The 16,130-nt window shown below is 46.7% G+C and overlaps 1 long non-coding RNA gene across 1 annotated transcript in view; it reads right to left on the bottom strand.

Moving 5' to 3' along the window:
* Nucleotides 1-8,158: 8,158 nt before the first annotated feature.
* Nucleotides 8,159-16,130, bottom strand: part of LOC125757975 (uncharacterized) — a 22,098-nt gene continuing 14,126 nt past the window's right edge. Inside the window, exons 2-3 of the long non-coding RNA XR_007415617.1 lie at nucleotides 15,441-15,488; nucleotides 8,159-8,213 (exon numbers count right to left, since the gene is read on the bottom strand). This is a non-coding gene — a long non-coding RNA (uncharacterized LOC125757975). The remainder of the gene's footprint in view (nucleotides 8,214-15,440; nucleotides 15,489-16,130) is intronic.

Here is a 16,130-nt window from a genome sequence, read left to right as displayed (position 1 = left end):
TTTTGTTTTATGATCGTAAGACTGCACGAAGCTCTTTAAAATGCGATGGCCTTTGTTGCTGATATACTCGGGGGAAGATATCGCAACACTAGGCTTATGTGGTTATTTTTCGTGATTCTATATTTGGTACTACTTTTAGCATTTGACGTAATATCTGATGCCTTATCGATACTTTTCAATAAAAACCCACATTAAAGCTTCAATCTTGTATCACGATATTCAAACGCAACGTTCTTATAGAACACAGCAGAAATTCGAGTATTGCGGTTTGTGCAGAAATAAAGGGAAAGCAATGAACCTGTGTCTGAAATGTCGGGTATTTTAAACAGAGACAACACAATTGCTATGTTCTGCAGATAACTTTGTTGGGCAAGCATTCTAAGGCTACTTTCCGAACAATACCGCGCATGCTCCTGAACAACCACTAAGTGCGAAGCATTTCTTTACGAACCAAAGGTAATTTTGCATCTATCTATCTATCTATCTATCTATCTATCTATCTATCTATCTATCTATCTATCTATCTATCTATCTATCTATCTATCTATCTATCTATCTATCTATCTATCTATCTATCTATCTATCTATCTATCTATCTATCTATCTATCTATGTCCTGGTGCTCTCGTGGTCGCCTCGTTAGCTTCATATAAACCAAAATTGGCATTGGAGAATAGGCATCCACGGCGAACGTGACATGAATTGACATGAATAACATGACATGCCAGGCGCGTACGCTATGAAACTCTTTCCCACGAGACCAGCCAGGTGCGCGACGAGTTCTCGTCCTCGCCTGACCTCCAATGAAGTTTTTTCACTCACTAACAGTCACGTGTGTCACATACCCGCATACCACGGGCCACGGTCGACTCTCGTTTGCATTACACGTTTTCTTTCGGATTCGCTATTTTAAAGAGCTTTATTAAAGTAATCAAAGCAGCACCATGTTTTAATGGTGCGCAGAATGAAGCACTGCACGGGCCGTGATTCTCGGCCCGTGCCCGAAACTTGTTCAAGTTTACCTGCCCCAACCAGGCCCTGTCCCTCAAAAGCGAGACCCAGGTCCGGCCCGAGCCCGAGAAAAAATTTCGCCTACCCGGCCTTGCCCGGTCCGACCGCAGATCGGGCCCGACAGGGGCCCGAACCAGTAATCTAGGTGGTGTTCCCCAAACATGGAATCAAAAGAAAATGTCAAGCTTTTGTTGGCGCATGTTTCGCGAACAGTTATACCTTAACCTACGGTAATTTCTTGTAAAAAGGTGCTCAAGGTGAAACAATTGTGCGGACGTACTGGGTACAATGAATGTTCGTTCGGTAGAGGTATACAATACCTATTTTTGCTGCAAATAGAATGGGCAGGCACGTAGCCAGGATTTTTAGATGCGAAGCAGCTTATGAACGAGGCCTGTCCCCCCGGCGTGACCAGTGCCCCGCGTGTCACTAGATGTATGGAAGATAGAAGAGAACGAAGTGCTGGCACGAGAGGAGAGCTCGCGCATAGTGTGCAGGAAGGAATGTTTGCCTGAGAAAACGGTGCCACTAGATATATCGAAGAAAGAAGAGAACGAAGTTTTCGCACGAGCGGAGAGCTCGCGCATGGTGTGCAGAAAGGAATGTTTGCCTGGCATATGGACGTGCGATAGAGCGCTCGCTCCACTGCCGCGCGTGCTCTAGTATAAATCATGTACGGTACCCACTACGCCATAAATCATGCAAGGTACCCACTACGCCATAAATCATCGTCATTCATGTAAGGTACCCACTGCGCCATAAATCATGTAGGGCACCCTTAGATGTGAAAGCTTATGAACAAGGCCAGTCCCCCCGGCGTCGCGTCGACGTAGCCAGTGCCCCAGCCGATCCGGAGCGGCAGGCTCGCGAAGCCGAAGCGAAACGGGCGCGTTGACATCGCATTCTCAAACTTCAAGCTGCAACCTTTGCAGCAAGAGCCATTAACTTTATACTTTACGGACCACAAGGCCGTTATACTCAAGAGAAAACGTTCCTCTGAGCTTAAACTCATATATGACGAGTAACAACATCAGGGGAACCTCGAATAGAAGGACCATGAACAGTGATGAAGAAAATAAAACATTTACAGAAATCTAAGTCGACTCATGGCTGTTTCGCATACTACTCAGGGTTCCCTTTACGTGGAGATGGCGGGATTTTTTTTTTTTTCGGGGGGGGGGGGGCAAGGCCTAATTGTTCGAAAGTCTTTCCATGGCAAAAAGCAAAAAAAACGCCAGGCCTGCGCGGAAAGCGCAGCACAGTCACAGCGAAAGCTGGAAGAGCGGCATTTCTAGAGCCCGTTATAAACTCTTCTGTGCTACTAATACAGGTACATTAGCAACGTACCCACTACGCCACAAAGCGTAATTTTTGGGAAGTTGGGAAGCACCCAGCACGACATTATTTGTTGTTCTGCGGAGAAGCGAGGTACCATATGTAAGCAATTATGTGCAGTTTGTTGATGCGGCGGTTGATGACGATGAATAATTATGGTTGCGCCCTTTGTAATGGGTTGGAAGCTTTAAACGACCCACTAGTTACGTAATGCATATTGTGTGACGCCCGGTCGTTATTTAACTGTCCCACCACGCTTTATAACATACATTAACCGAAGAAACGTAGAGCGAGAGAGACAGAGAATTGACTTTATTGAGACCCTGAGGAAATGGATCATGGGTGCCTTATGGGCTTCCTTGGCAACCAACAAAAGTGCACTTGCGAGGAACCCACTACGCTATAAATCATTGTAATTTTTGAGAAGTAGGGCAGTAGGCACTGTGCCATCTTTCGTCATTCTACAGACAGCCGTGGTACCTGCTAAACGCATGTAAGGCATTATGCGCACTTTGTTGATGCTGTGCGTGATGACGATGAAGAATTATGGCAGAGCTCTTTCTAATGGGTTGGAAGCATTCAACAACCTACTCGTTGCGCAATTCGCATTGTGTGACGCCTGGTTACAGAATTCGCGTTGTGCGACGCTTGGTGCTTATTCTACTCTTTTACCACGCTATATTGCATATGCTAAGGTGGTTCCTTCCCGACATGAAGCCTGTATAGGACCTTTTTGCAAAGCAGCTTCAAGCACCGGCATGGCTCAGAGGTTGAATACTGGGCTCCCACGCAGAGGGCCCAGGTTCGAACCTCGTTCCATCTTGGAATTTTTTTCTTATTTAGTTTTTTTTCTTATTTCGAGCGATACTGGTTACGGACACCGGCGGCGGACAACTACGGCACCAAAAACGGCCGGTGAAATGATCTCATAACAGCTTTCGCTGTAAAAAAATTGCCCGGGAATGGAGGAATTTGGGGGTCGGGGGGTGTCGGGCCCCCCTGGTCCGCCCCTTGCCTACGTGCCTGAGAATGGGTATCATAAATAGCGTTTCGTAGCAGATACTGTAGCAAGGATAGTGATTTGCAGCAGTTCAGCTTCGGTAGGGAGCTCAATAAAAAACAGAGGAGACAGGGAACAGAACGCTATCTTCACTTTGTTTTTTTATTGCGCTCTCTATTGAAATTTAAACATGCTCTAACGAGAAAACCACTCGTGCACCTTTCTGGATATGTAGCGCCTGCCTTCAGCACAGTAACACCTTGCCGCAGCAAGAGAAATAGAGGGGAAAAGTCAAATTTATTACCTTGTTGTAAATACACTAACCTAGAAAGAAATTATAACAAACCGCGTGCACCACGTGTACTTTTAGAAATACGTATAAGTAGTCGAACGAAAAAAAAACTATTTGTCATAGCATTCTTTTCATGTATCACACCACTGCTACTGTACACAGTCGATAAGTTTTTTATGGCATATTTTATAGTTTAATTCTTCACATGTAAATGTGCAAAAAATCAAATTATCAAGAGATTTCTGCTTTAAGCACACCACGCGCTGTTGCATAACATATACTACCGCGCTAAAGTTTCTCGCGCTGCTTGCGCTAGGTCAAGGGGTGTACATCTGACTTGCGAATTGTGAAGGCATCGGCATTCGTTGTTCTTAACTTCCACCACTGGAGCAAAGTTAAGACGTCCTTGGGGACCTCTGCGGAAGAAACATAGCTGTCCAGCTCACCTCTTCATTTCTCTCGTTCTCAAATGTGGTCCCACTCTTCAATGTCACCTATAAAAGTACTCTCTGAGGGCTTCTCCTAGCACTTTTCAGAAGTGTGTTATGCACGGTTTGCACCGTGCCCCTTTTTTTTCCATAATATAATGGTGTGTGCCTTCGTAACGATGTTGTACCGGTAGAAGGTTTTCATTGGGCTACGCGGGTAGGACTGTCAGGAGGTGGACGAAGCGATTTCGAACTATTATTGGGGTTCCTTCCTGTTTGATAACAAAAGCGCGAACAAGCTGCTCGTCGCTTACTCATTGCATGCATATGGTTCAAGGTAAAGAGATGATCGCCCGGCACGGAATTCGTAATGGTCTTTTTTCAAGCCCGATCTTTCGTCAAGCGATTATACTTTCCCTCACGCCTTGCTTAATGGACCCACGCTATTCCTGCACATTCCAACGCTGTTACGGCAGTATCATCATGCAGCTCTCGCACTATATAGCGCTGGGATCTCAAACACGCGGCCAGGGGCCCGCACATGACTGTATTCGACCCATTTTCTTTTATTTTCTTTAAAAGTAGGTTTTATGCTACACAGAGATGACGGGTTTCAAGCATTTTCTTCTTTTTTTTTTTTTTTTGGTGAGGCACCCCATGCGGCCAGCATGTGCTCATTCAAAACCGTGATACAAAGCTCTAAAATTCAGAATCGGCATCCAGATTTTAGTCATTTTGGAGATAGGTATCGATATGTTGTTGGAATCCTGCCGCCAAATACCCCTCACAAATCAGCCTTATATATAATATAGGAAAGGTGTTCTTTGAAATGGCAACGTAGCTGACATTTAGTTGTACGTATAAATTTATTATATTACATTTATTACTGCTACTACAAAATAGCATTTGGGATGCAATATAATAACGAATGCAAACAAAGCACAAGATAGCGGGATGTTAACTATATAGGCGCCTGGTCTATTTACTTTTAGCTCGCCCGTTTCAGATATACCAAGTAGCTCCATATGCAAGAAGCAAAAGGGGTTCAGTACTTGCCCTTCATAAAGCTTCTCCAAATAGCTTGCCCGACATAAAAAAAGCCCTTTTTTTTCCACGATGCAATCTGAGACATATATGTATGCACAACGTATGTGGAGCAAACTTTAAGGGATACGAAAGAGAAAAATGATTTTTCTATTATCAGTATATTACTCTTTTGCAATTCCAAAATCACCATGCTCTTCGCGACAAGGCTCTTGGTAAGCGCGAAAACGGGAAAAACGCAAATGCGGGTGGCGACGCCACCTTGGAATTCGCGCAGCAGACGCAGTGACTTCATAGATTCTGACGGAGTCTACTGGGCCTACGTAGTTCCTAGTCGGTAAAAATGAAGTACGCTGACGTCTGAGGAAGCCATAAACTAAACATACCAAGTTTCAGGAAATTTCGTAAAGCTAATGTCCCAATATACGACAAATACAGTTTGAAGCCCGAAAGCTCACGCGCGGAGATTTCAGCGCGGAAATTAAATTTGAAACTTTCCCTTGATTTCCTCCTCTATTCATAAACTTATGATGGTAAAATGAATCATATTCGAGTTCTCAGAGTACACTTCATCAGTCAAAACAGATTCAGTGTTTCAATTTAGTGTCCCTTTAAGAACTGAGGAAAGTCGAAGCCAGGCCCGACCCCAGCCCGCCACCTCAAACCCAGGCCCGACCCTAAGCCCGGAGCTTCAGGTCCGAGCCCGGCCTGGGCCGGCCGTGGAAACTACTTTACCCGGCCCGTCGGTCGGCCCGGGTCCGCATTTTCGGGTAGGCCCGAGCCCGTGCAGTGCTCTAGTGCAGAAGACAATGATGGTGTTTCACTTACCAATTATTAGGGTAATATTTTTCAACTTGCTAGATATGCAGTGGCCGCAGTATTGATCCGATAAACTCTCTTTTTATCGCACAATCGTGTGAATACACAATGGCAGGCTGAAAAGTCGAAACAAATGGTGCAGAATGCCGGCTTCCCTTTGAATGCCTACAAGGCAAGTTCCTTACAAAGCTGCGAAAAAAAAGGGAAAAAAAAACGGCGATATGCGAAAAAGATAATTTATAGAGAAGCAAAAATATTCGGAGTATTTTTGGTTTCTTTATTAAATGCTAATTAAACAAGTGTTATGTAATAAAATTAAATAAATAAATGCAGATAAGACAGATAAATAAACGAAATGATGACATACAGGGGTACTTATAATATTAACACGGCAGTCTGTTTGTTTCCTTTATAGAATTAAATACGTCATCACATATGAACCAACAGCGGAGCTGGGGGGGGGGCCTTTTATAAACAATACATCTTTAGTTCCCGAAATACATACATTATGGGGGATACCATTGGCTAAAAGCTGTTTAATAACAGCTTGACTGGGCCGATGGTCCGTTACAAGGCATACGTGGTGGTTGCACGAAAAAATAGTAACATTGCTAGGAACTCAAAGTAAATAAATATTTACACAAATGCACAAAACAAGAGACAACTAATATACAGAAATAATGAAAACACAATACATAAGAAGAAAGAGGTCTGCGCTAGGGTTACAAAAAAACCATACGTAAGTGGCTCTGATTAAAGAACAATAAGATAACAATCAATCGTCACATGTTAACAAAAAGTATTCGAAGTTCCTTCGGTGAGCTACACTTTACACCTTGATATTTATTTAAAATGTGTGGCAGATTATACTGTAATGATTGTAGGCTATATTTATTACGAAACCATGGCACATACCGCATATCACTATTTCTGGTATTGACGGATATGACTCTAGGTGTCAAAGATGCAGTAGACACAGGGAAATTTTTGGTTTCTTTATTAAATGTTTCTCTCCGTTTTCGTCTTTCCTTCTCTTTGTATTTTTCAGTGTCTTTTTTTGTCTCTCTTCCTCGCTATTTCTTTTTTCTCTCTCCCTATCTGTTTCTCTCTCCCTTCCTATTTTTTTTCTTAGTTCCCTTTCTTTCTTTCTCTCCATTTCTCGCTTCCTCTTTCTGTGTCTATTTCTTTCTCTCTCTTTCTTCGTTTCTCTCTCTTTATTTTTCTTTCTCTCTTGCTCTCCTTTTTTTCTGTCTCTTTATTATGTCTGTATATTTCAATCTCACTCTCTCTCTATTTCTTTCTCGGTATTTACCTTTTTTCTCTTTCTTCGCTTTCTTTCTCTCTATTTCGCTCTTTCTTTCTATCTCTTCCTTTCTTTCTCTCTCTCTGTACTCGGTCTCTCGTCAGTCCGAATTATTGCATCCCACACCGGGCAAATCGGCGGAGCAGGAGAGTGCGCGCCGGCCGAGTTGCGTTGCACGCGCTAGGAGCAGCTGTACCAGGTGCTAGGCGACGCGAGATGCCATATAAGGAAGAGGCCCTTCTTGATGATGATAGCTTCCTGTCGAGGCGAACCAGGGGTTTGACAAGCTTAAAACGCTCCACTTAAAATAGTCTGTTTCAAGGTGGCGACACACCTTACTCATGATTACTCAAATATTAATAGCGATGGTAAAACATGTCACCTCGTGTCCTATCTCCCACAACAGCTATGAGCCACTCACGGGGAGGAAGAAGAAGTAGAAGAGAAGGAAGTCGTGCAGCGCGTTCGTCGTGCACGCGCATATGGCACGGAACTCGCTCCAAACCCAGGCGAAGCAATGGGCGACTGGCTGGAAGACCGCACGGCGATCCAGCGTGGGATGGGCAGCGACGACAAAACTCTCGAATACATCGTTGGCAAGTGCTGCAAATGGGAATGCACGCAGCACCATCAGCACTCCCGTACCTCCGACGGTACTGCACCGTCGTCCTACTCAAGCGAACCAGATCCAGACGTGCCTGCGCGGCTGGGTTTGTTGCAGGAAGTCCATCGATCGAGACGTGCTTGTATGTGCCTGGATGAGTATGTGCTGCAGGACGACCAGGATCAAGACGACGACTGGCGCCTCTTCCGTAGCGTCTTCCTCAACCTAAGAGAGCACCGGCTGCAGCACGCCCAGGAGCCGAACAGCGGTCACCATTGGTGTCTGCAGTGCCGTGCCTTCCCCGGTAATGCACCGTCGTCCTGCGCAAGTGAACCAGGTCCAGACGCGCGTTCGCTTCTGCATCTGCCGATACACGACCTGGACCGTGACGACGACTGGCGCCTCTTTCACAGGGTTTTCTTCCACCTGCGAGAACGCCAACTGACGCGGGCTCAGGAGGCCAAGAGCGGTCAGCATTGGTGTCTGCAGTCTCATGCCTCCAGCGCTACTGCACCGTCGTCCTACGCAAGTGAGCTCGCTCCATACGCGCCTTCGCTTCTGCGTCTGCCGACACAAGACCTGGACCGGGACGAGGAGTGGCGCCTCTTCCGCAGCGTCTTCTTCCACCTGCGAGAACGCCAGCGGCAGCTGCTCCCGAGGACGCCGGCAACGGTCAGCTTTCGTTCACCGCGACGGTTGAAGGCTGGCGGCCACCCCGCGACCAACATGGGAACTACAGCATGATGAGCGCCGACTCCATGCTCCCAGGTAGCCACCCTAACCCAGCGGAAGGCAAACTGCACCGGGACCTTTGGAAGTCCGCCTACTGGGAAGCGGCCTTGACTTTCGCAACCACGCTGCACGAGATTGCCCTGTACTGTGTACTGAGCGACAATGTCCTGCCATTGCCGAATGCTCGTACCACTTGGGGATGTCAGCACTGGGCGCTGATGCGGATTCTGATTGATCTGTGCATGGAGCAGGAGCCCTGCACTGCCAAGAAGTATTAAGCCACTGCCACCGGGATACGCCTTAGGGTTCCAGCTGCAGTAATAATGTTGCTTATTGTGCTCGGATTTGGCAAGAGTGAATAAGATGGGAGTGAGATTACAGTGAGCGAGTGAAATGCGCGGAACTTTCCCCCTTTGTTTTCTCTGGCATTTCGTTATGTGTGACACTGCCACTGCCATACACCTTGACATTAAATTTCGTTTTATGTCCGTAAAGCTGCACAAAGCTCTTTAATATGCGATGGCCTTTGTTGCTTATATACTGGGTGAAGAGATCGCAACACCAGGCATATGTCGTTATTTTTCGTGATTCTATAGTTGTACTACGTTTACCATTTAACGTAATATCTGACGCCTTATCGATACTTTGTCATAAAAACCCACATTAAAGCTTCGATCTTGTGTGACGGTGTTCAAACGCAATGTTCTTATAGAATACTGCAGAAATTAGAGCATTGCGGTTTGTGCATAAATAAAGGGAAAACAATGAACCTGTGTCTGAAGTGTCGGGTTTTTTTAAAGGGCCCCTCACCAGGGTTGACAATTTTGAGCTGACGAGCGCAATGCATACACTGGACGTTCACGATCACGTCTGCCAATATTTGCAACGTTACGCGCCGAGGAAATGGGTCAAATTTCAAGTTAAACGCTGCTTGCCCATCCTCTCGCGACCGTGCGCCCAGAGAATGGGGGTATGACGTACACGATGGAATGGCCCTACGTAGACGGCACTGTTGTGACGTCAGTCCTCTAAGTAGACGACTGTGCTCTGACGCCGCCAACAGTAGCACGTGACACTGCGATATTTCTTTGACACATGTGTAGTTTGCCTAATTTGTTGCTTGAATAGATGTATAAAACTTTGAGAGAAATAATGAGACAAAGGGAATGCATGCGTCCTTTTATTTTTAAATGCGAAGCATTTCTTAGCGAACTTCTGCGACTTTGAGCGTATCTATCTATCTATCTATCTATCTATCTATCTATCTATCTATCTATCTATCTATCTATCTATCTATCTATCTATCTATCTATCTATCTATCTATCTATCTATCTATCTATCTATCTATCTATCTATCTATCTATCTATCTATCTATCTATCTATCTATCTATCTATCTATCTATCTATCTATCTATCTATCCGCCTACGTCCTGGTGCTCTCGTGGTCGCCTCGTTGGCTTCGTATAAACCAAAATTGGCATAGGAGAATAGGCATCCATGGCGAACATCACACATCTTGACATGAATAACATGAAATGCCAGGTGCCTACGCGATGAAACTCTTTCCCACGAGACCAGCCAGGTGCGCGACGAGTTCGCGTCCTCGCCTGACCTCCCATGAAGTTTTTTTTCACTGACTAACAGGTCACGTATGTCACATACCCGCATACCGCGGCCCACGGTCAACTCTCGTTTGCATTACACGTTTTCTTTCGGATTCACTATTATAAAGAGCGTTAATAAAATAATCAAAGCTGCACCATGTTTTAATGATGTACACACGACATTGAGGGTGTTTCACTTACCATTAGGGTAATATATTTCAAATTGCTAGATATGCAGTGGCCGCAGTTTTGATCTGATAAACTGTTTATCGCACAATTGTGTGACTATACAATGGCAGGCTGAAAAGCTGAAATAAATGGTGCAGAATGCCAGCTTCCCTTTGAATGCGTACAAGGCAGGTTGCTTACAAAGCTGCGTTTCACTAGTCGTCAATATGGTGCCTACGCGAAACCTCACAAACCAACACTAAGTCCAGCAATAAAAGCAGCATCGCGCCGAACTAGAGAGGCCTCGATATGCTGCGAAAAAAGTTCTGCGAAACGTCAGCACTCACTTTAGAGCACATACGTGAGTATTATCGAAACAAAGTACACTTTACGGTGCAATGATGTGAATATCATACGTAACTTTCGCTAGTGTATTCCTCCGGCGTCGAGCAACACTTGAATATAGATTGCTGATTCATCTATAGGAATAAACATTTAATGTTTATTACACTGCTATGCAAGCGGAGCCAACACTGGAACCACAGACGTTAACCTGACATCACGCATGTATTGTAGGAATACATATGCAGTGCTATGGTTATAAAGTTAGACAGCCAACACTACAACCACAATTGACATTGCACCGACGTTACGCCTGCACAGGCAGTGTCGCCAAACCATTTTGTAGACCTGGCGTGGCTCAGTGGTAGAATACCTGATTGCCACGCAGAATGCTTGGGTCCTACTGCTGCTGGAATCTTAATTTGTATTATTTGCATTCGTCGGGTCAACGCTGCCGATGTTGCTTTTTCTTAACGCTCTCGCATTTAAATTACCAATGGCTGTTGTCGCCGTTCCTGGCTGTAGATATAAACTGTCAATCACCTGTGGCGCGTACCCTTATACCACGGCCCGCGCTATACGGGTATGTGCCACACGTGACTGGAGGAAAGGGTTTGACGACGTACGCGACAGGATCTTCACCTTATTCATGTCATGACCATATAGTCGTATTCGTCAAACCCTCTTACCCTCCCATGCCAATTTTTGTCTACACTCACGAAAGCACCCAGACGCAAGGCTGGCAGTTGTGCGGTAATTTGCATGAAAAAAAAAATTCGGCAGATCCCACGTACCTTGGGAATCGGTGTTATGCGAAGCATGCGCGGAATGGTGACCGTGGCATAATTTTTCACATTGAGCGAAATCTTACGGAATCACGCTAGAGAAATGTGGAAGTGGTATACACATACTCATATGTTGGAGAATCGCATATCAATTATATAACCAGTTGTTTACAGTTGCGAAACGATGCCAACAGCAACATGGGTGTTATCAACGCCGGACTCGGTAAGCTGCTATGTAGTGCTTATATTCTTCAATTCTGGATAGCGCGAATCCAAACAGCTCAAAGAAGAAACACATATGCACAGGACAGGCATTACTCACAACGAACCTAGATTCAGGAACGTTTCCCTGAGTATAAACACAGCCGAGTGGCACGCGCAGGCTCACTGCACGTACGTTAAGGCGCGTTTACACTAGAGCGACACGACACCGACGCAGACACGAGGCAGACGCAGACGGTCGTTCGACGAGTCGCCCGCCGACGATGTCGCCGGACCGTCTGGTCACACTAGGCCGACAACGACGCCGACGCCTCCAAAGACAGCATGTCGTAGTAGTGTAACATGATGGCAGACAAAAAACACCAGCAGAACGTATCGGCCGACGTGTCGTCGGGAGGTCTTCGGGACATCGGTGGCCGAGCGAAAATTTTGCCATGTCGTTGCTTCGAACGTCGAAGGGGTAGATCTTGGGGGAGATCCCCCTCGACATACTCGGGCAATTGACAATGGGCATTTCGCGCACCCGTCCGAAGTCTTTTCTTTGCTTCCCTTTGTCTGTCCGCACCCCCGTCCCCGACGCCGGAAGGGGTGGCGAGGCCGCGCCGCTACCCCGAGAGGGACAATGGTAGAGGAGGGAGGACGGCCGAAATGAGCTGCAGGTGTTCCCCCGTTTTCAACTTTAGCGCGCAAGTTTAGTCGGTGTCGCTGTGCGCGCCTTCTGTGTGACAAGAGAATCGGCCGACGAGAGGCTGGGAGCACGATAAGACGCGGACGGCGTCTCTCATAGACGATCGGCCGATTGTTGGCGTCGTTTCAGTGTAAATAGGACGACGGCACGACAAAAGACACTCCCGGCGACAGTCGGCAGACCGAAATCGGTGTCGTGTCGTTCTAGTGTAACAGTCACAGATGTTGTTACAGTTGCGTTGCAGTTGTTATACTTGTCCGAACGCACGCACGTTTCACGAACTCGGTTGTGTATGTGTAGAAGGGGTTCTTGGAGAGTTCTTGAACAAGGTCATCATCACCGTGATCAGTGAGCACCAGCAGCTAGACCGGACTTGTTAATCGGATCCGTTCGTGATCGCGGCTACGAAGGGTCTAAGTGTACAAAAGTGCGAGGTATAGCACAGCTGGTGGAAATCCTGGATGCCTGTTACGATGAAATGATCTATGCCTCCTGTCCTGGACGTGGCAGCGAGGTTTCTTGATGCCCTGTTCACATTCAAGCCGCCTTTTACGCAGTAAAGAGACCAGGCGTTGTTGGGTCTTGATAAATTAATGTTGAAGTGACCGGTAATGATGAAAGGCCTGGTTCTCTCGGCAGATTTATTGTAGGAAGCATTGACCCCGGATTTTGCGTAATCAACGTGGTCCACGTTGCGGACCACGTGAACGAGTGCATGGTAGTTGAACGTCTTCCAGGGGTGTTATGTCTTCAGTTTCCTCACTTGCTTGCGTCCACCGCGGTGGTGGAGCGGTTACGGTGCTCTGCTACTGACCCGAAGGTCGTGGGTTCGATCCCGGCCGCGACGGTCGCATTTCGATGGAGGCAAAATGTTAGATGTCCGTGTACTGTGCCATCTCGGTGCACGTTATAGAATATCAGATGGTCAAAATTTCCGGACCCTTCGCTACGGCGTCTCTCATAATCATATCGTGGTTTTGGGACACAAAACCCCAACAACTAATATTATTATCACTTTCCTTGCATGTGAATGTGTGTTCGCGGTTACTGTGTTGGTTGAGACTTTATATCACCTGTGGCACATACCCGCATAACATGAACTCTGGTGTGCGGGTATGTGCCACGCGTGACTGAGAGAAAGGGTTTCATGACGTACGCGACAGGTATTTTGCGTTATTCATGTCATGGCCAGTGAATCGTGTTCGTCATACACTGATCCCCTGCTGCTGATATTTTGGTATATTAGAACTTATGGAGACGACTAGGAGAGCGCTCAGACGTTGGCGGCTGGATAGATAGATAGATAGATAGATAGATAGATAGATAGATAGATAGATAGATAGATAGATAGATAGATAGATAGAAACGCCCAAAGTGCCTGAGGTTCGCTAAGAAATGCTTCGCATTTAATATCACCACGACTGCTATATGGAACACGGAGAAAGCGACGGCATAGGTTTCAGGGCCCGTACGGCGGCGAGGACTCTCTAACCGGAAGTCGATGCTGACGGGCTTCGTAGCCCACAGTCCTCTACAAGAGTCGGGTTTTCGCTATCCACCTATTGCCGAACGTCAGAAGAAAAAGTATTAATGAGAACAAACAGACAATAACGCCAATGAAAGTATAGAGGGTGTTATCTGTAGTATTTAGAATATCAATGTGAAGAAAGTAAAGTGGACGAAAAGATGACTTGCCGCAGGCAGGGACCGAACCTGCGACCTTCGAATAACGCGTCCGATGCTCTACCACTGAGCTACGGCGGCGGTCATCCTCCCGTCCACTTTCTGGGGTATGTATATGTTGATTTAATCCAAGGAGTGTTAGTCAGCGACAATCGTAGCCATGGCCGCGAGTGTGGAACACTCTTTTTTTTGCCTGTTGGCGTCACGTAGCACGTGATCTTTTTTACGAGCTGGCAGCTGACCAATAATCCCTCGCATACTACCTGAAGGCATTAAGTCTGCCAGGACGAGACCCTCGCTATGAATGAAGGAAAGCAGATGATTTTGAAGGGCTCGTTTATCTTTGTTAGACACCATATTAATGAGAACTAACACACAAGATCCCATCAGGGTTCCCTTCAGGGAGATGGTCCAATTTTTTTTGTCTCTCTTTGTTGCTATTTCTTTTTTCTCTGTCTATTTCTCTCTCCCTTTGTATCTTTTTCTCTTTCTTCCCTCTCTTTCTTTCTCTCCATTTCTCCCTTCCTCTTTCTGTGTCTATTTCTTTCTCTCTCTTTATTTTTCTTTCTCTCTTGCTCTCCTTTTTTTATCTCTTTCTTATGTTGCTTTCTTTCAATGTCATTCTCGCTCTATTTATTTCTCTGTATTTACCTTTTTTTCTCTTTCTTCGCTTTCTTTCTCTCTATTTCGCTCTTTCCTTCTATCTCTTTCCCTCTATCTCTTTCTTTCTCTCTCTCTGTACTTGTTCTCTCGCCAATCCGAATTATCGTATCCCACACCAAGCAAATCGGCGGAGCGGGAGAGCGCGCGCCAGCCGAGTTGTTGCGTTGCACGCGCTAGGAGCAGCTGTGCCACGTGCTAGGCGAAGCGAGATGCCATATAAGGTAGAGGCCGTTCGTGATGATGATAGCTTCCTGTCGAGGCGAACCAGGGGTTTGACAAGGTTAAAAATCTGTATTAAAAAAGTCTGTTTCAAGACAGCGACACACCTTACTCATGATTACTCAAATATCAATAGCGATGGTAAAACATGCCACCTCGTGTCCTGTCTCCCACAACGGTTATGAGCCACTCCCGGGGAGGAAGAAGTAGAAGAGAACGAAGTCGTGCAGCGCGTTCGTCGTGCACGCGCATATGGCACGGAACTCGTTCCAAACCCAGGCGAAGCAATGGTCGACTGGCTGGAAGTCTGCACGGCGATCCAGCGTCGGATGGGCAGCGACGACAATACTCTCGAATACATCGTTGGCAGGTGCTGCAAATGGGAATGCACGCACCACCATCAGCAGTCCCGTACCACCGACGGTAGTGCACCGTCGTCCTACTCAAGCGAACTCGCTCCAGAGGCGCCGTCGCTTCTGCGTCTGCCGATATACGACCTGGACCGTAACGACGACTGGCGCCTCTTCCGCAGCATCTTCTTCCACCTGCGAGAACGCCAGCTGCAGCGGGCTTCCGAGGACGCCGGCAACGGTCAGCATTCGTTCACCGCAACGGTTGAAGGCTGGCGGCCACCCCGCGACCCACATGGGGACTACAGCATGATGAGCGCCGATTCCATGCTCCCGGCTAGCCACCCTAACCCGGCGGAAGGCGACCTGCACCGGGACCTTTGGATGTGCGCTGACTGGGAAGCGGCCTCGACTTTCGCAACGACGCTACACGAGTTTGCCATGTACTGTGTACTGAGCGACAATGTCCTGCCATTGCCGAATGCTCATACCACTTGGGAATGTCAGCACTGGGCGCTGATGCGGATTCTGGTTGATCTGTGCATGGAGCAGGAGCTCTGCACTGCCAAGAATTATTTAGCCGCTGCCACCGAGATACGCTTTAGGGTTCCAGCTGCAGTAATAATGTTGCTTATTGTGCTCGGATTTGGCAAGAGTGAATAAGATGGGAGCGAGATTACAGTGAGCGAGTGAAACACGCGAAACTTTCCTTCTTTTTTTCTCTGGCATTTTGCTATGTGTGACACTGCCACTGCCATACACCTTGACATTAAATTTCGTTTTATGACCGTAAAACTGCACAAAGCTCTTTAATATGCGATGGCCTTTGTTGATTAT

This window comes from Rhipicephalus sanguineus, chromosome 1 (assembly GCF_013339695.2).
Source record: "Rhipicephalus sanguineus isolate Rsan-2018 chromosome 1, BIME_Rsan_1.4, whole genome shotgun sequence".
Classification (NCBI taxonomy): domain Eukaryota; kingdom Metazoa; phylum Arthropoda; class Arachnida; order Ixodida; family Ixodidae; genus Rhipicephalus; species Rhipicephalus sanguineus.
This window is presented reverse-complemented; position numbering and strand designations above follow the sequence as displayed.